The 24,583-nt window shown below is 46.2% G+C and overlaps 1 long non-coding RNA gene across 1 annotated transcript in view; it reads right to left on the minus strand.

The window, feature by feature from the left end:
• Positions 1–21,941, minus strand: part of LOC150018560 (uncharacterized) — a 231,789-nt gene extending 209,848 nt beyond the window's left edge. Inside the window, exon 1 of the long non-coding RNA XR_016509208.1 lies at positions 21,749–21,941. This is a non-coding gene — a long non-coding RNA (uncharacterized LOC150018560). The remainder of the gene's footprint in view (positions 1–21,748) is intronic.
• Positions 21,942–24,583: the final 2,642 nt, after the last annotated feature.

Consider the following 24,583-nt stretch of genomic DNA (forward strand, 5'->3'; position numbering starts at 1 on the left):
TGGTGGATTTTCTCCAGAGTCCTTCCACATTTCCCCACTTGGAGATCTCCTCAACTCTTAGGGTCTATTAGGAGGAAATCTCTCTTCTCTCTCCCTGGTAAGATCTCATCACCCCTTACACTGCACTCTCCCTGGCTATGGCGCCCTCTTCTAGGGAGGCCTTTCTCTTCCTTTATATCTCATGCGGTGTTTGCATCAGCAATGGGTTATCTGTGTCCTCACAATAGAAGGAGAACATAAATATGAGAAACAATGATGCATAATAATATAAACATAATAAAACACAAATAAAATCTGAAGTGTTATTCTAGTCACATTTGAAGAACCCAAGAGCAACATGTGACTAATAGCTGCTACATGGGAGGGCAAAGATATAGGATATCTCCATCCCTTCAGAAACTTTATTGAAAAGTACAGTATTCCCTCACTTATCGCGGGTATTATGTTCTAGACACCCCGTGAAGTAGGAACCGTGCATTTATTCTACAGTCTTAAACTTACATAACTTTAACAACGTACGTATACAGTACCACAAAATCCCACGATATAGCGAAAAATCCACAATAAGTAATTAAATATAATATTTTTTTAAATGCCGCGATACAGTGAGGCCGCGACAAGTGAACTGAGATATAGAGAGTGTACAGGTTTTTGCAGAAGTCTTCTCAATGATGGTAAACTTGCTTCTTTAAGGTGCGATTGATTTCTTTAAATAAGCAAAAGACACTGGGAATGCAATATGGGGATCACAAAGAACATCAGGAATTCTATACTACTGATTTCAAGATGCCACTTTTAACTGATGAGTCACAGCCAACCAAGCCAACTATGTGGCTATAAGCTATCTCTGAAGATCAGTGTGGTTATAAGCTATTTTTGAAGGTCAATGCTGGCTCTTGTTGACCTCTCCAATTTTTCTCCCTTATACCATTCCATCACCCAATAAAACATCCTCTGCATGAGTCCAACTGAGATAACTTGATTTTCCATTTTCCTATGTATCTATACATGCTGTTCCCCCCATTTGAAATGGCAACTGGCCCCCTTGCAGAACTATGATTAGCTTTCAGCACAGTTCAAGCTTTACCTCCTCTGTGATACCGTCTCTGATTGCCTCCATGCAGAGCTGGCTGACCCTCTTGTATGTCCCCTGGTATATTTCCATCCTTCTTTAATCACTTCTTCATATGATTCTGTCTTCCAACAGTGTGACCTCCTTGAGGGAGAGGCTGTCTTTTCCCCTGACTTGGCCCACCACAGTCACTGCCAAATTGGACACACTTGACAAATATTAATTTAAAGATTTTGTCAATGAATAACTAAATACTCAAATTCTCAAAGAGGGGTCCAACTTTGTGTCTAGCAATGGCAGCATCACCTGTATATGTGTGCGGTCTCTCCAGGTACCACCTCTGAAGAAAGCCAAACTCATTGGATTGTTTACATTACAGGCCATTATTTATTACAGGTTTCACTTATAATCATTTGAAGCCTAGGATGGAAAAAAGCTCATGGTTGGCACCTGAAACTAACATAAAATAATACTGAAAGTCAACTGTAATTGAAAAACAAAATAAAACAAAACAAAAACCCCCTACATGGCTTTTCAAAGAATTCCAAACCACCCCCAGCAAGCAAGGGCAATGTTGAATTAAGAATGCCGGGCACCTCCCTCCATGTGTCTATGTGCAGAGTCAGTGGCCTCTGTCTGCTTGGTGACTACTCCACTGCTTATGAACGACCTAAGCAGTAGGGAACAAGGAAGCCAAGCTGCTCACACCCACAGGTATGCCTCCTGCTCCCTTCCTCCATGTTCAGAAGAGCACCCAGAGCAACCACAGCACAGGGATGGGATGGGATCCCTCCTGCCCCACTAGAAGGCAACCAGGTCAATCCCTAGCTCTTTCCCACGAAGGGGGTGGGGAATGGGTGACATGGTAAAATCTGATTGGCAGTCAAGAAATTTGACTTGACAGGTGGGTTAAACTGGCTAGTTACCAGCTGTGGGCCACATTACTAAATATTTCCAGCCTCATTTCCTCAGTTTGAGGTGAAGATAATACGCACCTCCCCAGTTGGGAGTGAGGTGAAGAAATCAGGCTCTGCCACACAGTAAGAGTTCAAAACATGTTAGCCACCATCCCTGTCTCCACCTAATATCCCATAAGCTAACTGGCTTTGTGAGTTCAGGCAAGGTTCTTCCTCTTCTGAGTCCTCAGTGCCTCCAGCTCCATAGGTGAGCCAAATTATGCCTCAGTTCCCTTCCAGATCCAAAGTGTGGAGGTTTGGGATGCGACACTTCCTTTGTGGTATTGTGTGTGTATGTGTGTGCACCTATGAGAGAGAACATATGGTAGCAAAACCATTTTTTTAAAGTTCTTTAATGAAATAAGACAAATTTAAATGTTTTGATTCCAACCCACTGTGTTCTCTTTGTTCCATATATAATTTTAAAAACTTATCTTTGAATTTTAGCTCTTCCGACAATGGCAAATCCTTCCACAATACAGAGCAAAGGTTTTCTCCCTCCTAATGATGCAGCATACAGAGTTAAATCCTTAGTCTTTGTATATGAATTATTTGATGTTTCCAATAAAATAGGTTGGAAAGGGCTGGAACAGAAAACCACTCCATGTATCTGAGTGACTAAGGCCTCAGAAAGCGAAGGCAAACTTGCAGCCTCCTGAGAAGGTCAGCAGTCAGTGTCTGTACAGGCCTGTCTTCGACTCTGACTGCCTCTCCAAGATGGGGACAGCTATCATAACCCTGTTCACTCATGAGTCCATCGAGTGGAGCTCCCAAAGGGTTTTTAGAGGGAGCCTACTACTAGGAGATGTTCTGCAAACATTAAAAAGCAATCTCATGTTGAAAGTTTGGGAACTCTTATGTGCTAGTTATCTCTCTTGGGGATTCACATTGTCATAGTAAAGGCTCTGAGAATTCCTGAAGTACAAGAACACGTTTAACCTGTCCAATTCGGTATTTCTTGAACATATTTGTGCATACACCAGTTTTTGTGTGTATGGAGTTCTTCTCCCTCATGTAAAATAAAAAACTGTTTCACCTCTCCACACACCCACATACCCTCACAATATGGAAAAAATGCTTGAAACCCAGTTCCAGGAATGACTCTGGACAAAGGTAATAGCATGCACTCCAGAGTGAGAGAAAGCCAGGTTCAATCCTAATTCCACAAGCAGTGTAGCCTGAGGATATTACTTAACCTTCTGGAGTGTCAGCTTTGCCATAAGTGAAAACCAGATTGATCACCTCTACTCCTACTCACCTATGTGTGCATTAGGTGAGGCAAGGCACCTACGAAAGCATCTGGCACACGGCAAGTATTTTAAAAATGTGATGCCCTCGCCTCTCCTTGCAAAATCACAAGTGGAGACATTTGAAAACACACTGGTCATTTTTTAAAGTACTCATAAAACTTTAAATCAAATCATTTCACATAAGTAGCCATCTTGGAATGTCATTCCATTACCTAGTCTGCATGTGTTTATAAATAGAGGCATCTAGGAAAAAAATGGTAGGGCTGCTTTAATACATACACATGTGAAGGAGACCTAGTATTTCAAGCAGCTACCTAGAATTTAATATCAAGAAATTTGCCTATGTCAAATATTACTTTACTTAAAGGAATGTGATATCACTTGATACATTCATAAAGTGCATTCCGATCAAAATATAGCAGTTATTAACATTACTAACAACTGTTTTATCCCAGTGTGTTTTATTGAAACCATAATGATAGGAACATTTGAAATACGTGTCCCTGGCTAATTTTCTGAAGCCTATTTCCCACAAAGAGTTCATACGATAATTCCACCAGGGTTTTTTCCAAGGTAGAATGAGGAGTTTAAAATGCTTGAAAGAGAGTCATCTCGCGGTCACTTATAATTAAATAGGAGCTAAAGGGACATAATACAGAAAATGTGTGATCTTCCCTGGCTCTGAAATAAAAACAGATTATCAGTGAGAAAGTACCTTTGCAGGGAGACCTGATCGCAATCTACAGTAGGATTCCTTTCAAGCCTGGATGTCTATTTCAAAATACCCATTAAAAGTCTATGATGGACTTAATTACGAGAGGCAGATAATAAGAGTCTAGTTCATTCCTTCCCGTTGTCTGGGGTGGTTTAGAGCTGCCAATCATCTTCCCCTTCAAAGAGGCCCAAGGTGCAGATACCACTTTCAGGAGCATGGCTGGACTGTGAGGGAGGGGCTCTCACCCTCTAGGTGGTGCTGACAGAAGCGGGGGCCTTCAAAGTGCACTGACGGGGCTGCTTGCTAAAAGCAGTGAGAGTTCTTTCCATTATTCCAACACACGATGTTTGAACCAAGAAACTCCCTCATCTCTGCTTCTCATTTATCAGCCTCTGATGTCCCTCTTTCCGCCTCCACTTACCTCCACAGTGTTTGGGGTGATTTGACATATAGCCTCATAAGCTAACTGGTGGCCTTAACACATACACACACACACACACACACACACACACACACTCGGTAAAGGACAGCAGAGGAAAGAGCCCATCTCAATAGAAGCAGCACCAGCTCTAGAGTCAGAAAGACCTGAATTTGAATCCTAACTCCCTCACTTCTCACTGTGTGGTCTTAGGCAATTTATCTAACCTCTCAGAGCCTCCATTTTCTGCCTGTAAATCGGAAACAAGAACACCTGGCATGTAAGTTTCATAAAGCGTCCCCTGGTTCATAATAGGACACCTTGCAGCTAATGTTTGTGTGCTTCCATTGTTTCCCATAGAACAATTCCCTCTGCCCAGGGAGAACAACTTATTGGAGAGGCCAGCTGAGAGAAATATGTTAAATAATTCAGAAGCACTAACATCAAGTCCGATGCGGGTATAAAAATAGTTACAAAACACCACACTCCTCTTGTTTTCATTACCACTACCTTGGATCCCTGGTAGGGACAGGAGCTAGGGTCTGGCCTGAAGCTGGGGCTGGGCCTAGGGCAGGGGTGCTGCGTCAGGCTTCTAGTTTGGCTCTTTTAACTACTCATCTTTGTACAAAGGCCAGGGAAGCATCTGCTTGTCACGTCTATATTTTATACCAGCCTTCAGATAGGCAGCTGTTTTTTGAATTGATAGCATGCTCAGCAGGGCTACTGGAGCAGAGAATTCTCTCTATCCTGCCTTCAGAAGGGGACCGACTGGTGAGCTCTCCAGGGATGCTGGACCTGATCCTGAAGCTGAGGTTCAAAGGAGCAGGCAGGTAGGCTGCCCTGAGCCCAATTAACCTGCGTCACCCAGAAGGACTATGTTGTCCCTAAAAGCACAAATTCAGGAAAAAGAACAGCAAGACTCCAACTGGAGAACTAACATTTTACTAAGCTCCTACTATGTTCCAGGCACCCTACCAGGTACTTTACCCATATTACATCCTATAGCCCTCACGAGACACAAAATTAGTTGCAAGCTTCCACGTTTTACAGATGAGGAGACGGAGGCTCAGGGAAGTTAAGGAGTTTCTCTCAAATTTCCACTGAAGAGTGAGGGCTCAGACTGCACTTGTCTGGCTCCCCAGCCTGGGCTCTCTCCCCTGTACCCTCCCCAAGAGCAGAGCATGTGGCAGGAAAAGGTCTTCATGAAATATTCAGCTGCATTTGTAGCTCCAAGCCAGATATGAACGCTTACTCAGTGTATTTTCTTGCAAAGGAGCTGCATGGAGACAAATTTCCAATTCATACTTAACAAGACAGCAAAACACAGCCTGTTGTTGGCCTCCTCCAGGTACAGGACCAGCCTAACACTCGCTGGGAGCAGTGGGCACAGGGACTGTTACACAGAGGCCAGAACCAAAGCTGCTGCTTCAGGAGCTGAGGGTCTCAGAGAGTCTCTTTGGCCAACTTTATAGGAGAGAAGAAGGAATGATCAGCAAGGAAGAGGAAGCCCAGAAGGGGAGAGGAAGGAGGAGAAATAATAATGAACATAATATCTCCTGTCCCTTCTGAGAACATGTCCTCATCCTCCACATCTGACTCCAAACACTTCTTTCTTTTTGAAACTGTCCTTGCCTCCCCAAGTCAACCTGCACATTAGAGTTCTCTCTCTGATGTTCCTCCTTCATGCTAGGCTCTGTGCTAGAAGCTTGATTAATGCTATTCCATTGTATCCTGAAAGCAGGGTTGTACTCCATATTAAAGAGGAAAGAACTAAAAGGTTGGTAACCTGCCAAAGGTCATGGAGGCTAGAGCAGTGGACCTCAGCCAGGGACAGCCAAGAATTATCTAATCACTGGAGCCAACACTGAGGGAGGTGGCTTGGCCAGGATTTAAACTGAGGTCAGTCTGACTCTTAAATTCATGAGGGCTGGTAATCTCTTAACTCTGTCATAAGTGCCTTGAGGTCTGGGTGGACTCTCCTGCTCTCGTTCTGAATGACACAGACTCCAGGTCATAGCTCACCCCGCAAGCTCTCACTGATTGATACTTAATAATGCTGCCGAAGAGCAATTGAATCTTTAAAGAGGACAGTGCTTCTATATTCCCACCCCCTACCAGAAGCTTCTCAATATCCTCACAGGTCCTGTTTGCAGTCCTCCTGTGATTGGGAGCTCACTCCCTGCACAGGCTGCCCAGTGCTTGGGAGAGAGTTCTCTCTGCTGCTGAACTGAATCCCGCTCTCCACTCAGCCACAGCCTACCTTAGCCTCTGGAGCCCTTGCGGAAAGACTGCTGGCTAGCCCCTAAGAGACCAGCCCCCAAATCTTGGTCATGTTCTTCTCCTGAAGTAGAAGAACACAGATGGAGCCAGGAAGATCTAGATACAAATCCTGTTTCCATTGTTCATATAGTTGGTGATGGAACATCACAAGTCTGCCTGCCAGCGCTGCTATGTTTAGCACACAGTCGCAGTGCAGCACATAGTGGGGATCAATGGCCTAACTCTCTTAGCTGGCAGGGTCTGTTCATGTGGACCTGGCTTCCCTCTCTGGTGCCAGGTCTCTGATACCACTGGCCCTTCATCCTTCACATCTTCTCTTTGGCCTCTGCCTGCCCATCTCTGGGGTCCACTTCTGAACCAGTGAATTGAATTTCACGATTATTAAGGGGATGGGGAACTAAGATGGGTGACAACAACAAGCCAAGAAACGACAACCATGAGAGTTACCACAGCAACACTTCTAAGAATAAGCTAAAAATTAAAGGCACACACACACAATGTGGAGCCTTAGAAAGCTTCTTTGATGCCTGAGACTGTCACCCAAACACTGATGTAGAATGAATATCCCACCTTATTTCCCACCTTCATGGGTCGATTATGAAGGAAAAGTCTCCTTCTGGGAACCCACATTAACTCTGGATACACGACATCATTCATCAACACAGGCAGGTGTTGAGAAGGGCTAAACATCTTCTATGAAAAGTTTTGGCTGAAAGTTCAGACGCATCTGAAGATGGTGTATATCTTGCTCACAAAGTACACTGGACAAGTTCCCCACCCCTCCATTTCCTGTGCACCAGCTGTGAACAGCTCCAGGGCAGGGGTATTTGTGCTTTCTGGTCAGGGGATCTGTGCAGGAACCCTGCCTCCCTGACGACGCCCTGGTGGGGTAACCTTGGGAAAGATCTAGGCTCTCTGAGCAGCCTCTCCTCCTGTGGAAATGGGGGAAACAAGACCTTAGCTGGTTGTGAGGACTAAATGAGGTCATGTAGGTCAAAGACAGCACAGTTCAACAAACATCAAGAGCCTCTTATTGGCAGACACTCCTCAGTCAATAGAAGTCAAAAATCACTGTGTTGGGAGATTTGCAAAAGTCATGAAGACTAAACAGACCAATGAACAATAGCTGGACAGTATATGAAAACAGAACTCTGATCCCTCAACCTCTGCAGCAACCAGCCCAATGGTCAGTAACCTGATAGCTTTTCTAATTTTTGCCCCTACTTCCACCTCAAGTCCAATGTAGAGAGCTAGACATGCATCCCAAACCATCCACATAAGAAGACCCTTCTAGTTAGCCCACCTCCAGCTTCCTTTAGCCAACAGCCTCCAATCAAAGCAGCCCTAAAGCCTTGCCTTTCTTCACTATGAAGCTTTCTCACTTTCCTGCCTGCCTTGGTATCTTACCAAAGACAAGTGATAGGGGCTGACTACCTTGTTACAGCAAGCTCTGAAGAAATAGCCTCTGCTTGTTCTCATTTGGGTGGTCTACTTTTATTTCCATAGTCAATAAATATAATAAAGAAGTAAATTATATAACATGTTCTGCCCTTGACCTCAGATTATATTAATAGAGCAGATAGTGTGATTTTATTAAATCATAAAACATAGTATTTGACATCACAGAAAGAAGAAAATATATAGTAGATTCTGGTCAGGTGGCTAAGTTGGTTGAAGCATTGTTCCATATACCAAAAGTCTGAGGGTTCGATCCCTGGTCAGGGCACATGCCTAGGTTGCAGGTTTGATCCACATCAGGGTGTATCTGGGAGGCAATCAATCGATGTTCATCTCTCTCTCTCTCTCTCTTTCTACCACCCTTCTTCTCTCTCTAAAATCAATGAACATATCCTTGGGTAAGAATTCAAAAAAGAAGAAAATACATAGTAGAATAAGAGAGGTCTTGAACACTGGGGGTGGGGAGAGGAATTGCCAATGTAATAGGATTGTCAGGATGGGCCTTGTTAAGAAGGTGATATTGGATTAAAGACTTGGAGGTGGGTGGCTAGACATGTAGATGTCTAGGGGAAGAACATGCCAGGCAGACAAACAGCCTGGAGGCAGGAGTAGGCCTGATATATTCCAACAAAACATGGGAAGTATGGGATGAAGGGCAGGAGGTGAGGCCAGAGAAGTGGGGGAGACCTGAGGATGTTGAGGAGGGTTTTGTAGATTGTATAAGAACTATGACCTTTACTCTGAGATAAATGGGAACTGTACAAACTTTTGCACAGAGGAGTGACCTATTCTGATATATGTCTTCACAGGATCACTCTGGCTGCTGTGTTGAGAATAAACCCCAAGGGGTCAAGGACAAAGTAGGGAGCCCAATGAGGGAAGCTACTGCAGTCATCCAAGTAAGAGAGAACGGGGGCTTCTACCAAGGTGGTAGGTGTGCCAGTGATGAGAAGTTCTCATGTTCCAGATATGTTTTGATTATGAGCCTAAAGTTTAAGAGACACTGTGTGAGCACCTTTCTTCTTCCTTTCCTTTTTTCCTTAAAAATACAGGTACCTTCACAGATCCAGAAAGCAAAGTGTGGTCTAGGTCAACCCCAGGGGTCCAACAGGCATCTCACGCAGTGTGACACAGTTCCACACACTGGCCAAGAGGTGGGGAGCCAGTGGGGGTTGCCTGCTCTGGGCTTCTCCAGTGATACCCTCGTGCTCCTGGGGAGTGACACCTCCTACAGAAAGTAGGAATGAAGATCAATAGCGTCACTGACCTAACTCCTCCCAGACTGGAGTGAACTTGGCACAGTCCTTCTGTGGGGCAATTCAGCAATACATATCAAAAGCCCTAAAAAGCTGCTTCATCTTTGTCCTAGCATTTCAAGTAAAAAAAATTGGGCTGAAGGAAATAAATAGACAAGTACATAAAAATGTTGACCTCAGTATTATTTACAGTGGTGAAAATTTGGAAACAAGAGAAAATTGGTTTAATAAATAATGATATATCTTTATGATGCAATACTACATAGCTATTAAAAGTCACATGGGAGAGAAAAGGTAATGGCATGGAGAAATGATGATGACATATTAAGGTTACAAAGCAATGTGTACAATCTGCTCCAAATGGGAGTGGGGGAGGGGCTGATGGGGAGGGGCAAATAGAATTCTATGTGGTAACGGTACTGAAGTAAAATCCAAAACAGAAGGAGGAACCACCTCTATGTGGTAGGATAGTGGCTTGTTTTCATTCATTCTCTGGGTTAGTTTAGGTGTTCTAAATTTTCTACTATTTACATGTATTACTGGTATAATCCAAAACAAAAAACAAACAAACAAAAGAAAAAACACATCTTCAAATAAAAACATAATAAATGTTATTTCAAAATAAGATTTATCCTAGTAAGGAAAATCACTACATATTCTACAATGTTCCATGAGGCTTGATGAGCGTGAAGGACGTGAAAGCCGCCTGGGGAGTGCAGTGCAATACCAGGAACTGGCACCTTCCTGTGGCACCATGATTGTCGCCACTGTGTACTATGTCTACTGTCATTCTGCAGCTGCCACCACTGAGACCACCGCAATACCGACAAACAGATGCACAAAACTGACCGACTTCATCTGCTTTCGGACACCCCATATCTGGTGCACCTGACCTTGGGGAGATGAGAAGGAGAAGAAAAATGGAAGCTGGAAGGAAGATCAAGGTTGTAGAACCTGCGGGCCTTGAATCAGTAGCCTCTCCTGGGACCTTATTAGAAATGCAGAATCTCCAGCCCACCCTTCCACCCCTGAATCAGAACCTCCATTTTAACAAGTGCCCAGGCAGTGCCTAGGCACCTTAAGTTTTAAAAGCCCTCTCTAAAACATAGCACTTCTCTCCACTTTGAGATGAACTTGAGGTGAACTCAAAAAAAAGGAACCAACTGAGTAGAAGGTTTTTTCAAACAAAGATGTAAAACCACCCTAACCACCCAGAAGTGCACAGCCTCTAGGCCCTTGGACAACATCATGTCTCTGGCACCAACCCTGGAGAACTAGTACCATCTGTTAAGCCTTAAGCCTTTCGTGGTAAACAACAGAGATGAGGCATTCCCTCCTCTCAGTGGGAATGCTGAGCCTCCTGAGCCTCACTGGCTGGGCAGAGTTGTACATAAATGGTTAATAGGGCTCTGCCCAGAAGTGAATATTAAAGAAGTGAACCTAAGTCAAAGGACTATCACTGCATCTCCAGGCAAGGGACAAGCCTTTCCCAGCACTCAGAATGCATGAGGAGGGGCAGGCTGGGTGAGAGGGCCCCTTTCCTGACCCAGATGCTTCAGTTTGCCAGAAGACAGGAAGCGGGTGGGAAAGAAGCCTTGACTACTACTCATAGTCCCATGACTCAAATAAATTAGGTTACCCACCTCATACATAAATTACTCAATATGCTTCTTTGAAGTAGGGAGGGAACCAATATTTAATGAGGCTGTACTCAATGCACCATTCCTCAGTCCTTAGGAGCATCATCACCTGGGGAGCTTTTCAGAGCCCTGCTGCCTGGTTCTGTTATGGTCTTTGCTAAGCGCTCCCAGGTGGTTCTAACACATAGCCATGGTTGGGAACCCCTGTGGTGGGCACTATGCTGGAACTCAAAATCTAGCACCTAACAGCAGCTCAGAGGACCAAGGTGGCGCAGAATGGCAAAGGGAGAGAGCTGGAATCAGAACCAGGATGTGCTGGTCTAAATCTAGAGCCCTTTGGTTTTCCTCAGGGGTGCCATAGGTCCTCTCAGACCTGGAAGATGCTCCTTTAGGCCCTCAAAGCACCCCCTCTCACTTATGTCCACCACTGAACTGTGTTGATAGTTCAGGATGGGCTCAGGAAGCAAGAATCAGAGGAAATGAGCTGAGTGGGCGAAGACACAGCAGGAAAAATAGCAATGCCAAGAGCTACCATCACATAGAGGACGCTGCCTTTTAGGCACTGTGTGAGTTACTTCACAAATCCCACACAATCCTTTGAGGCAGATATTTCTAGTTCCCATTTTATAAATGAAAAAAAAAGAAAGAAAGAAAGAAAGAAAGAAAGAAAGAAATGAAAAGGAAGCTCAGAAAAATCTAAGTAACTTGCTTGAATTCATGCAGCTACTAGGTGACAAAGCAGAGAATTCAACCAAAATTCTGTTGGCATTTTCCACTGTCTACCATGGCCTTAGAAGCCATTTGTGCCTTTAATCACTTAACTGTGCTGGATGTTTTACTGAAGTGAACACTTAATCCTCATGTATGAGATGGGATCTATCACTTCTTGACTCTGCAGATGAGGACATTGGACACAGAAGGGTTGCCCAAGGTTACATGGCAAGGACGTCAGGGTCAGGGTCTGACCCCTGTTCTTTCAGGCTCCACATGCTCCACGCTGCTCAATCTGAATGACCTCAGAGTGCATGTGGAAAACTGAGCTGAATGGCCTAAAGATGAATTAAGGTTTGACCGTAGGAAGTATGTCCTGGCCTTGAAGATAGACAAACACTAGGCTGGATAAGCCCAAAATTCCAAAATTACTAAAAACAGGGCAGATTAGGAGCAGCTGGGAGCCTCTGACAACACAACATAGCAGACAGATCACAGTGTTTGTCTGTCTTCCAGGGCAGGATGTACTTCTAATGTCCAACCTTTAGTCTTGCTTCACAATGCCTGGTTTAAAATATATATTTGGGATTTAACCATATACTGTTCAGTATTTTTTTTTTAAACATAAGTTTCATAGTGGATTTTCTCATGTCACAAAAACATGTTTTCAAAAAGAACATTTAACCTTTTATAATATCTTACTGTTGGGCTCTGCCATACTTTTCTTATCCAATTATTTATCATTTTTTCACTATTATAAATAACACTGTAATGAACATATTTATCCTTACATCTTTTCTGCCCATCTCTAATTATTTCCTTTGGCTAGATTCCTAGAACTGGAATCCTGGACTAAAGGAAGTAAGTGTCTCTAGGACTACCGACAGTATTGCCAAATTGCTTTCCTAAAAGGGTGTATTAATTTGCATTTCCCCCAGCAGCAAAGGAGAGTACCCATCTCCTAGCATGCTCTCCAGAATCCAACATTGTCTTAGAAATAATCTTGGCTAATAAGAGAAGTGAAAAATAGTAGCAGGAATCTGCAAAGATGCTGTGTTTAAATAACCTACCTCTAGTCATATAACCAGTATGTGGCTGAACCAGTATTTGATCTTAAGTTATTTAGCCTCAGGAGCTGGGTCCCGAGCCTGTGCCCCAAAGAACTTAGCCACAGCTTGGGTTATGTAATGATCATCAAATGTCAACTCTTGTCTGAGGAAATTTGACACGAGAGATCCACCAGGGTAGGGATCTTTGCATTAGTTTTTGATTGTCCCAAGCTTCTAAACAAACACCATCTTGTCCTGGCTGGTGTGGCTCAGTTGGTTGGATTGTCACATTGTAAACAAAAAGGTCGCGGGTTTGATTCCCAGTCAGGGTTACCTAGGTTGCAGGTTCAGTCCTTAACTGGGATACATAGGAGAGGCAACCGATCAATGTTTCTCTCTTGCATTGATGTTTCTCTTCCTCTCTCACTCTCTTCCTTACTTCCCTTCTCTTTAAATCAATAAATAAAAACAGTAAATAAATAAAAATAAACAAACACTGTCTAACAGAACATTCTGCAATGATAGGAGTGTTCTTTATCTGCCCTGTCTGGCATTGAAGCCACTATCCCTTACTGAGCACTTGAAATCCGCCTAATGCAACAAACTGAATTATTAATTTTATTTAATTTTAATTAAATTTACTTTAAATTGTAACTAGTGACCCCATTGTACAGCACAGCTCTAGAATACCTAGTGCATCACCCAATAAATATTTGCTAAGTGACAAACCCATGTAATCTCCTCAGTCCACCTACCTCTCCCATACTTCCTGCAAGAAAAGAGTCTGCCTCTTCCTCCCCTGTCTCCAGTGCCATGTCCACTTGTTTTCCTGAAGGCAGGGTTAATGTTATTTATCTGCCATGTGGGGGTGATGTGAAGATCATCTAATTAATGTTTGCCAAGAGCTGCACTGCTGACTGGTTCTCAGAATAATTGCATGTTAATAAAACATTTAAAGGAACAATTCTCATCCAGAGGCCAAAGCAGGGCTGGGTTTGTTTAGTAAAAGGCTGATTTCTCTGACTCACCCTGAACTGGATCCTTCTTTTTGTAGACCCCATCGGTGCAAACTGTCTTCATTTGAAAGGTGCCATCAGTCAGAAGATAGTGACATTTACCTTTGCAATGGTTTTGATGTCACAGTTTGATGAGTAAATTAATACTACAAACAAGATTGGGGAGGGCAGATATTTAACCAACTTGAACAAATTGCCTTTAAGCTCCTAAACATTTTAATTGCCTGCATGATAATGAAACAAATTTTTAAATGGTCTTGATCTACTCTCAAAGTAAGTACAGTAAAAGAACATTTGAAGCAAAATACTTTGCTAAGCACTCAGTTTTAATACGTGGTGGTCTAAAAGTTACAAAGCTGCCATTCTAGGAAGAACAGGAGACAGACAGACCTATGATCGAATGCTAGTTGTAGGTGTGTGACCTTGGGCAAAGGGCCTGCCTTGCTAAGCCCCAGTGTCCTCATCTAGAACATGGGGATAACAGCAGCTACCTAATACACAGAAGGCACTCAGTACACGTTTGTTTTGCTTTTACCCTTTCTTCCACCTCCTTCCTCCCCCCAACAATGACAAGACTGACTATGTTCTTCCCCAGTGTCTTCTGAAATGGAGATGCCAATTCTTGAAACCCAAAGGGGAAGAATGGACCCTTCCTTTACAGTGCCAATCTATGAATATAAGACAGCTCTTCTTGACATCTGGTGGGCATTATTACTGCTTTCTGGAATAATGTTCAAAGTAGGAGTCTCTTGAAAGCTTGCTACTCCAAGTGTGGGCCAGAGAGGAGGAGGATGGCACCACATGGGAGCCTATCAAAATGCAGATTCCTGGGCCCCACTCCAGACCTCTTGAATCAGGACATGCATTCAGCAAGATTCCTGGGTACTGTGTGTATATTCCAGTTTGAGAAGAACTGCCTTATAAAACATTAAATCCACTCTGCTCTCATAACCTAATTTTATAGACAGGGAAGGGGCAAGGGTTTTACCCAAAGCCATAATGGATTGGCTGCAACCCTTTGGCTTGACTTTCAAGGGGTTCAAAGAACAGATCTTTAGAAATCAACAATCATTCCATAGCAAGAAAATTGGCTCTTTAAAAGAAAAACATTCCTAATGTTCTTGAGGACTGTAATGATTCATCAGTTGTATTGGACACCCTTTCCATGGTGGGCCCAGGCTACAGAGCTGCATCCACAAAGCAAATGCAGGACTCAAGGGGACATGGAGCAGGGGCACTAGTCAGCTTGTTCCTGAGACCCTGCTATGTTTATGTCCTGTTCCCTTTTTGTTTTCCAAATGAAAGGAAAGCCCTGATGTGATGTTCAGAACATGACAAAAGACAAAATCATTCCCTCACCTCTAGTGAAACCCAAGTGGTGTCAGTATCAAAGGCAGCATCTAAACACTTGTCAGAATTCAGAGTCTGCCACCAGCAAAGTGGGTTTTCTCTACGGTGACCACATCATCCGACAACCCTGAGGTGACCTCTCTGTTCAATCTAAAGGAACTCCTGATGCTTCCTGCTGGGGACACCTTGGAAATGGGAGGACTGGACTTCCTCCACTGGGTCCACTGAATTCCTTGTCATGTGACTAGTCATCTAACCACAGGGAAAAAATCTTTTCTGGGTCACAGAAATCTGACATATAAAAGAATGAGACTGACAAATACACACTTTTATTGGACTGGACCATAAAAGCATGGACCAGATCCTCATTCCTTCTACCTTGGCACCAGCATGTAGGCATGTTTATTAATTATTACTATTATTTTTTTATTGTGCCCAGGAACCGTAAAGAGAGGCTGTGGGCTGACTTCCCCAGTATAGGATCATGCAGCAGGTGGGGATAAGCTTGCTGTAGGCTAGTCCTAACTGCTTGCTTTGTAAGATTTCTGAGGTGACCAGTCTAAGGCCTCTTAACCAAAGGACAAGGAAAAGGGCTGTGAGGGAGGAATGTACTGCCTCAGCAAAGCTGAAGACACACACACTTTTCTCTGAGGAATTGTTTGTCATTTCACCATGGAGCCAGCCCCACCTACAACACCCAGGAACATATTTACATATTTCAACTCCTTTGCTGGCTGAGGCTCTACAGAGTGATGATTCTGAGACAGCCAGGGAAGAAAAATGTTCTTGGGAAAAGGATTTGCCTATCTGTTTAGCAGAACAGCTCAAAGTTATGCAAATCCCCCGCTTGAGGTTTGATTGTCACCCTGCCCTCCCTCCACTACCTAGGCTCGAAGCCGGCAAGGGATTGCAACATAAACAGCCATATTCTGGTTAAAAGATGGAGCAGAAATCACAGTGTACCCTATTGCTTGTCATGTGTGACAGAAGTCACAGCATGGCATCTGTTTTTGACCCTGAAATGCTACTTTCTAGGAATTTATCTTAAGGAAATATGAAAAATGCAGTGTGTACAAGGATAGTTACTACAGTTTTGTGATTAAAAAAAAAACAAAAACAAACAACCCTAAATATAACCCGAAAGTTGAAGTGTGGGTACTGTTTAAATAAATGTAGCCATTAAAAATGTTACCATGAGGGTAAAGTTGTAATGTGGAAAGATTTATTTTTACATGATAATAAGCATTCAAAACATTATAAGTATGATCTCATTTTTTTCTACATTCAACCCAAAATGTGGTCAACCTTATTTTCTTTTTGATTTTCTTTATATTGTCCTACTTTGCTACAGTGAACATATATTACTTCAGTAATTAGATATAATTAGTATTATATTTAATAATATAATTTGGTAATTATATATAATAAACACAAAAGTTGGAAAAAAATTGTGACAAAGTAATAAATCTATAACCTGCAGAGAACTAGGCATCTACGTTTATACTGTTTCTTTAGAAGCTTTCCTTATGGAAAACTATAAGTTCAGAGATCCATGTATGCCTGGTTCCCTTGGAGCTGGGGCATATGTTACTTTCAAAGTGATCCCCATAGCAGTCTGTCAGCACAGAGCAAAGATGGATTCAGCTATCGGTTACAATAACCATGCAAGAAGGTGGGTGAAAATCAGCCACTTAGATCTGGAATCGACGTTGATTTACCCTGTTAGGCTCTTGGAATCAAATCTGCAAGGAGGTGATTTAAATTCCACTGTTCTTTTGTTTCACTGTTTAGATTTATGGACGTGGGAGAATATACTGGGACAGGAACAACAGGCTTGGGTCCAAGTACAGTATCTGTGCATTAAAACCAGACAGGACTCAGGTGAGGATCTGCATGCACCATGTGCTTACTCATCTCATTTTCCTTCACCCTCTAAGATCATTAAAGAGAGTGAGTGGTCATCTTGAGTTCCTTGCTTGTGTTGCCCAACAATCTTTACCTTAAATCCCTAACCATTTTCTTTTCCATATTTGTAACATTTGATCTGGAAACATCAGGTTATGTAACATGCCAATCTGCACAAGGATGTAATTTTGTCTGAAGAAAAGAACTCAATGAGGGAGAAATTCTAAAAAAACTGGAAATGACTTTTCTAAGAAAAGAGAAGATATTTTTGTTTCAAGCATTTGAGCTGGTTTTAAATAGACTATGGGTGCAATGTTGCTGGGTTTTGAGGAGCTGTTGGTTCCGCTGCTCAACCGCCACCCAACAAATGCACAATGATGAAAATGGATGAAGGAGGTGAAAGGGAATGATCATCTGGGAATGGCCTACAATGTGTCAGAGGTTTATGTATAATAATCTTTACTGTGTTGTAAATGACATATCTTTCCATTTTACACATGAAAGAACTAAAGTTTCAAAGGTAACTTATCTAGAGTGGACCACACAAGTGTAATACCCACCCAGTACGTTAAGGGGTTAAAGTCACATGACATCAACTTACTTCAACTAAGCCACAGTGGTGAGGAGATTATACCCCACAGCATCAGATCTACTGGAGGGGAGCCCTTGGAGTTCCTATTAGCCCACTACTACAATGCCCAATCTTCTACTGTAACACTTGTTCCAGGGGAGTTCACATATTCCAGATCATTCTGTTCACTGTAGATCTGTCCTCTGACAGTTGTTCTTCAAGCTGAGCCCTGGTTCTGCCCCTTGAGGCCTGCACTGTGCAAGGCTGGCCCTTCCTCTCCCCACAGTCCACACAGTAGTTTATTGGCTACTGCCTCCATCCACAAAGAGAAGCCTTGATGAGAATAAAATGCTGGCAGATGAGCCAGAGATATCTCTCTCAAAAACAGAACTTCTCCGTTTCTGACAACTTCCCCGCCCTGGTAGATGGCTAATTCATGGATTAACCAGCACCCTGCCCCCAGCCACTTAAAGTCACATGCTGGAAATAAAACCTTCCCAGTATTAGCTTCCTAAAACTGTAAGAACATCTACGTCCTCAGTCTTGCCTGAAGAACCTGGGGGCTCAATCCCCCAGACATCTCCAAGGGTTACCGCAGACAAGGCAAGGCCTAGCAAGGCATTTGTCACCCCAGAAACTCAGCGTGGGCTGGTCCAGTTCCACTACCTGGAAGGACTTCTAGCCATCCCCTCACCATAGAAAACCGATTCTTTCTCATCATTGCCTTATAATGCCTACAAGAGGGGAAGCCGTTTTGCAGAGATATCTGGCCTCACCGCACACGTCCATTCCCAGAACACACACACACACACACACACACACACACACACACACACACACACACACACTCTTTGGAGGGATATCTGGCTTCACTGCACACGTCCATTCCCAGGACACACACACACACACACACACACACACACACACTCGCACCGCCACCACCTGTGAAAACATCCCTCCTAACTTTGGCAAGCAAAGCTCCCAGGTAGAGCTGAGCAGTAGGACGCCTGGGGCGCGCCAGGGGCCCAGAGAGCCGGGACAGACCTAGGGAGCGGAGGGAGGCGCCACTGGGACCCAGCCCTGCGCAGCGCTTAGGGCAGGGACTTGGCCGGAATGGGGAGGTCTCCCGGCTCGGGTTTCCCGCCCAGGCCCCGCCCACCCAGCTGCCCTACCCGTGCAGACTGCGGCTCTGCCCGCCAAGGAGCCCAGACCCGGAGGAGCCCTGCAGAAGGCGGTTGGGAGAGAAGGGGGCCCCAGCCGGAGGCAGCGGCGCCGCCAACCCGGGATTTCAGGAAGCTGTCACAGGCCGGCGGGGAGAGGGCAGCACCGGGCCAGTGCGGAGGAGGGGGAGCGGGAGTGCGCCGCCCCCGCACACGGGGAAACAGGTTGCCCCGGAGCCCGGTCCTGCCCGCTGCAGTCCCGCAGCGACCGGATTCCCGCCCTTGCCCAGGAGCGAACTCAGCCCCTCCCGGGAACCCTCCTCCTTCTCGGACCCTCCACCCTGCAGCGGAGCCGGTCCCCTTCTGGCAGCCGGGTTAAAGGCGCCTTCAGAAAGGTCAAGGCGCGGCTGGCCAGCACCTGGAGATTTTTCCCAGCCAAGCACAAGCTTTGCAGTCTCATTGTTAAAGATCATGGCAGCGGCAGGAAATCCAAACAGCCCCACAGGTCTGCGAGAGAGGATTTATTTTACAGTGCGGAATGCACTCCGACCCGGGATTCCAGGGGGAGGGAATTCGAGGTTTCAGGATGCTGGAATGTGGCAAAAACAGAACACTCCCCACCCAGGCACGCCACCACCTCCAGTCTGCGTGCGGGAGAGTTCAGGGTGCCTGTGCCCCCGACTTCTTGCTGCGTTCCGCACAGCTCTGTCAGGTCTAGGGAGGTTTATCCCTCTACAGGCGAAAAACAAGATTTAAAAACACTCCACTACTGTGGTTTCTCTCTCAAAGACCATCAGCGTGCTACAGGCTGCAGCGGCGGCGAAGGCAAGTAGCGAGATGAGAATAAACGCAACAGAAGCAAACTGCCTTCCGCGTAGGAGAAGAGTGAGAGGGAAGCCATACTCCGCACCCATCCGCATCCCGTTCCCGTTAGCGCCGGGCTAGCTGCGGAAAACAGGCAGGGCCCTATAATGGTGGCTGGCCCTGGCAGAGGCCAGCACGCTTCTTCCTAACCCCCGCCAGAGTGGGCCCGGATGGCTGGGGCACTTGGCACCTCCAAAGGCGGACCAAGCATCGTGGGTCTGTTTCAAACAAGTGAAGGGCACTGGGTGTGAAAGACGGGGAGGAGCTCTCGGGGAGGCAGAAAAGAGGGGCTTTATGGTTTCCCAGGACACAAAGTCAGTTTGCTAAAACAGCGTTCCCGGGAAGCCCTCCCAACATCCACTGGGGATCTGAGGACTCAATGGACTGGCTTTTTCTTTCTGATCAATCCTGGATTCTCTATCCAGTCCCTGTCTCGATAACCGGTTCTTTAGGGAGAGCAGCAGCAACAGCACCCATCGCCCATGGCAGACGTGGGAGCCGCCGTGGTGTGAGGCGTCTTCCTGCTCCCCGGTGCTGGGGTGGGAGCGCCCCGGTACTTGCATTCTCCAAGCAGGCAAACTTTTCAGGCTTGTTTCGCGCCCCAGGTGCTCGCAACATGCTTCTGGGTGACCACTGAGGCAGTTTATATAACTGCTCGCGATGCCCGTTGGCAGATCACCCTGAGTGCCTGGCCGTACAGCTAGGCACAGAAACACCTCCGCACCCGGTGCTCGGATCCCGAGTATGCCCCGCCGCGGCCTTCCACAAAGCCGTAGGGCAATCTCGTGGGCTAGTCAAGCACTGAGCGTGCACCTAATCTGGCAAAACCCAGGCCGCTTCTCGTCTACTCTTTCGCTGCATTGATGGCTTACAGATAACTGCACATCTATGAACCTTCTCTCTAGGACTGGGGAGGAGAAGGGAGTTAGGGACCAGGGGCTGATCGGCGCGGTTCTGGAGAGGGCCTGTACCCAAGTGAGTATGAATACCCTCATCTACATGGACAAATCGCCTTAACTTCTCACCCTGAAAGGGGAGCCAATTTCCAAAGTTAGAGACCACGCAGTTGAATTTCTAGTACTTTCCAACCTAGCCTAGGCGGGGGCAGGACAGAGAAGCGACGGGCAGCTTCCAGAAAGCCCTACTGCCTGGCCAACGAGGAAATAGCAGTTGAACCACCCCTCGCCCCTAGTAGTTGGCTGTGTATGCATGCACACACGCGCGCGCGCACACACACACATACACACCGTGATACCACCTTCCCGTCTGCTCTTCCAATATAAAAACTGCATTTTTAAATCTCGAGGAAAATGACTAAGGAGTTCGGTGATCACAATTCAACCCAGAGCACATTTCCCGAAGCCCGCGGTATGAGTAGTCGTACACACACGCCCGAAGAGCTCGGGGTATCTGCGGTGGCTTCAGCCTTAACTCGTTTGGAGGGGAACATAAACACAGCTGCAAGGCGGAGGGCGGGGAGAGGCGAGCGCAGAGCCTGCTGCAGAGGGCGCGGGGCTAGGGGTCTTGTCTCCAGGTTCTCCTCTCCAACCGCGGCGTGCGCAGGGCCACTACCAGCAGCGCGCGCCCCGAAGGGCAGGCTGCAGCCGCCGGAGCCAGGCGCCGCCTTGTGGGCTCCTCCAGCGTCCGCCCTGGCCTTTGAGCGGGCGGCTCTGCAGAGGAGCTGTGGGCGCTGGGGCCAGGACGCGAAGGGGACCCCGGCGAAGCAGACGAACCCGGGGCGCGCCGCCTCCCTCCCACCCGCCGTCCCGAGTTCTGAGCCCGCGCCCACCTCCCTGGTCTTTCCTAATCATTCCCAGTCTCCAGTTCCAGGGGCTGCAGCGGCGGAGGCTCGGGGCTCCAGACTGGCTCGCCTCACCGGCAACCCCTGTCTCAGCCTCCCTCACTTCCTCCCCCGGTGCGCGCCAGGGGTGCAGGCAAGCGTCCCCTGGATCCCCTGGCTTCCACGCGAGCTGCCCCGACCCTGCCACAGCTAGTGCTCTCAGAGAAGCTGAGAGCAGGCGAGGCGCCGCCGGGGTCCCCAAGGCGCTTTTCCGTGGAGCAGATCAACCCGCCTTACCGTGGCTGCAGACTGCCACCGCCGGGAAAGCGGAGAGGAGGGAGGCAAGGCGCCGCGCTGGTGGCTCTTCTCACTTTCGGTGGCGCGGTTCCTCGGGTCGGTGAGCCCAAAGTGGGAGCCCAGGAAGGAGCAGGTCCCGGGTCTGCGCTCAGCTCCAGAGAGACCAACAATATCTCCCGCGGGGAGCGGAGCCCCAGCGAGCCTCCAGCAGCGCGCGCACGCTGGGTTCCCGCTCCCGGCCGCTCCCGGCCGGCGTCCCTGCCAGCACTGCTGCCCCACATGAAACAGCTGCAATCCCGAGGCTTCTGGGGGGGTTGGGGCGGGTGTGTGTGTGTGTGTGTGTGTGTGTGTGTGTGTGTGTGCGCGCGCGCGCGTGTGAGTGTGTTTAATAGCTTCCCTCCTCTTCTTCCCCTCCCTGTCTGTTCGCCTGCCTGCCTCCGTCCCCCACCCTCGCTCTCTTACACACAGACAGAGAGGGCGAGCGACACACACACACACACACACACACACGCACACACATACGCACACGCACACGCAGGTTACATGAATGGGAGGCGGGAGCCAATCCTACTCGGCTGGGAGAGCCGCGGCGCACAGGCGCTGAGAACAGGGCTGCACCACGGCGCGGGGGGGCGCCACGCAGGTGATGCGCTTCCTCCCGGGGCCGCTCACCAGCCTCTCCGCTCACCCCAGTCTCTATTCTCTTCAATGACTTCCTCTCTCCTTTTCCTTCCTTTCTCTCCTCTTTTTCTTCATCTTCTTTCCTTTTTCTTTTCCTTCTCGAGTTCTCCCTGTTCTCTTAGTTGATTTTTCTCGGTCTCCTCTTACCATCCTTGCTTTTTCTCACCACCCCCCCCCCCCCTTTGTCAAACTTTCTCCTTCCTTGTCCCGACTTCCCTCTACTTCCTCTCCTCTTGCCTTTTGCCCCCCCCCCCCTTTTGGCTTTCTCCCCTGTTTCTCCGTCCCTTGTCTGTCCCCAGCTCTCGCTCTCTGGGGGCCTGAGACCTCCCTCTGGGCCTACCCCCTGGTGTTATTTCACACCCCCAACACTTTTCTAGGGACAGTTTCTCAGCTTGCTGCTGCAGCACGGCCAGAGGTAATTACTAGGTGAGAACTTGCTTTCCTCCCTCAGGCATGCAAGATGCCCAAAGAAAGGCTCTCCTTCTTCGGACACAGCTTCCCCCAAACCATCAGCTGGAGTCCTGATAACAATCATTTAAAAAATAACTGCAATGAACATAGTCCGAGAGATATACGTGCTTCGTGTGTCTAGATCGTAATGCCAGCACATTTCCAAGAGAAGGACGCTCGTCCCATCTGTAAGAATTAAGGCAAGACATTACCCCTCACCTAACCTCAGTTTTCTCATCTGTAAATGGGTAATTTATACCTACCCCTCCAGTTATGGTGAGGCTTCAAAGAGCAACCAAAGGAAAGAAATTACTGGGCATGTAGGAGATGCTCAACCAATTCTCATTTTCTTCCCTGCCATTCCTTTAAAAAACTCCCTTCATGATATTCTGCTACATTATATCTCCATGATTTAAAGTGCTTAAGGAAATGAAGGAGGAAATATGACAATGCTAATGTCATACACAAGTGAAGCACGTCTGAGATATTTTAAAAACTATTCTGTGGTCAGAAGACTGTCTAGTTAATTGTCATCTGCTGATTACTGAGGTGACACTGAGATGATAAACTTGGGGTGCTAGGATGCCCCTTCAACATCTATCTGAGGCTACCAGAAAGGCAGGGATGGGATTGAAGATTTCATGCACTCTGTCCAATCTATTTTTAAAATCTTCATGTTAACTGAACACTGACCATTGACAAAGCCTCTGAGACTAACTAAAATGTCAAGTCTCTGCCTTTGGATAGCGTTTATCAATTTTGTGTCCTCACTGCAGACATCAAATACTGGGCATAAGCTGTGATTGGCAGTCAGATTCAGGACTTCAACAAATATTTGTTGGTCACCTAGTCTGTGGTTGGTGCTGTGATTAGCTCTGGGCGCCCACTGGTGAGGCGAACATGCCCTGCCTTTGCGAGCATACAGTGCAGTAGACATATCTGATAGGAGTGTCACAGGAAAATGAGTTCCATGTAGTACATTGAGATCTGTTTGGTGGACAAAATCTTTCAAAATATAAGGTTCATGGAAGAGGAGGGCAATAAAGTGATCCTTGAGAGTGAAAATTCTGGAATCCACTCTTTATTTGCCTCATTTAACCTATGAGAAAACAGAGGCCCAAACATTAAACATTGTAGATGAATGCAAGTGGGAAACAAGGTATTTCACATACTCAAAGTATTTTTGAATTCCAGAAAGAAAAACAGTAACTTTACCATTGAAAAACCTGGCCAATTCTACCTTAATCAAGCAGTTAATAAGTCAGCACCACTGGGCATATGGCAAATAGACATCATGCCTTTCTGATATGATGCACTAAGAAGGACATAACATCCCTTCTGTAATATTCCTGCCAAAAATGAATATCTTGAATCTAATCATGAAGAAACATCAGACAAACAAAAATTGAGGACTATTCAATGAAATGACTGTCATGGCCTCATCAAAAATCCCAATGCCATGAAAAACAATGACTCCAGAACAACTCCAGATTAAAGGAACGGTTTAATTGTCAAGGAAATAAATGCAGCATGTGGTCCTGGACTGGGACATTAATGGGACAATTGGTAAAATTAAAATAAGGTCTGTAGGCTAGATAACATTATGTATCAATGTTAATTTCCTGGTTTTGATAATTACAGCGGTTCTGTAGGAGACTATTCTTGTTCTTAGGAAACGCACAACTAAAGTTAAAAAAATACACA

Source organism: Furipterus horrens, unplaced genomic scaffold (genome assembly GCF_987537825.1).
Source record: "Furipterus horrens unplaced genomic scaffold, mFurHor1.1.pri manual_scaffold_2, whole genome shotgun sequence".
Classification (NCBI taxonomy): Eukaryota; Metazoa; Chordata; class Mammalia; order Chiroptera; family Furipteridae; genus Furipterus; species Furipterus horrens.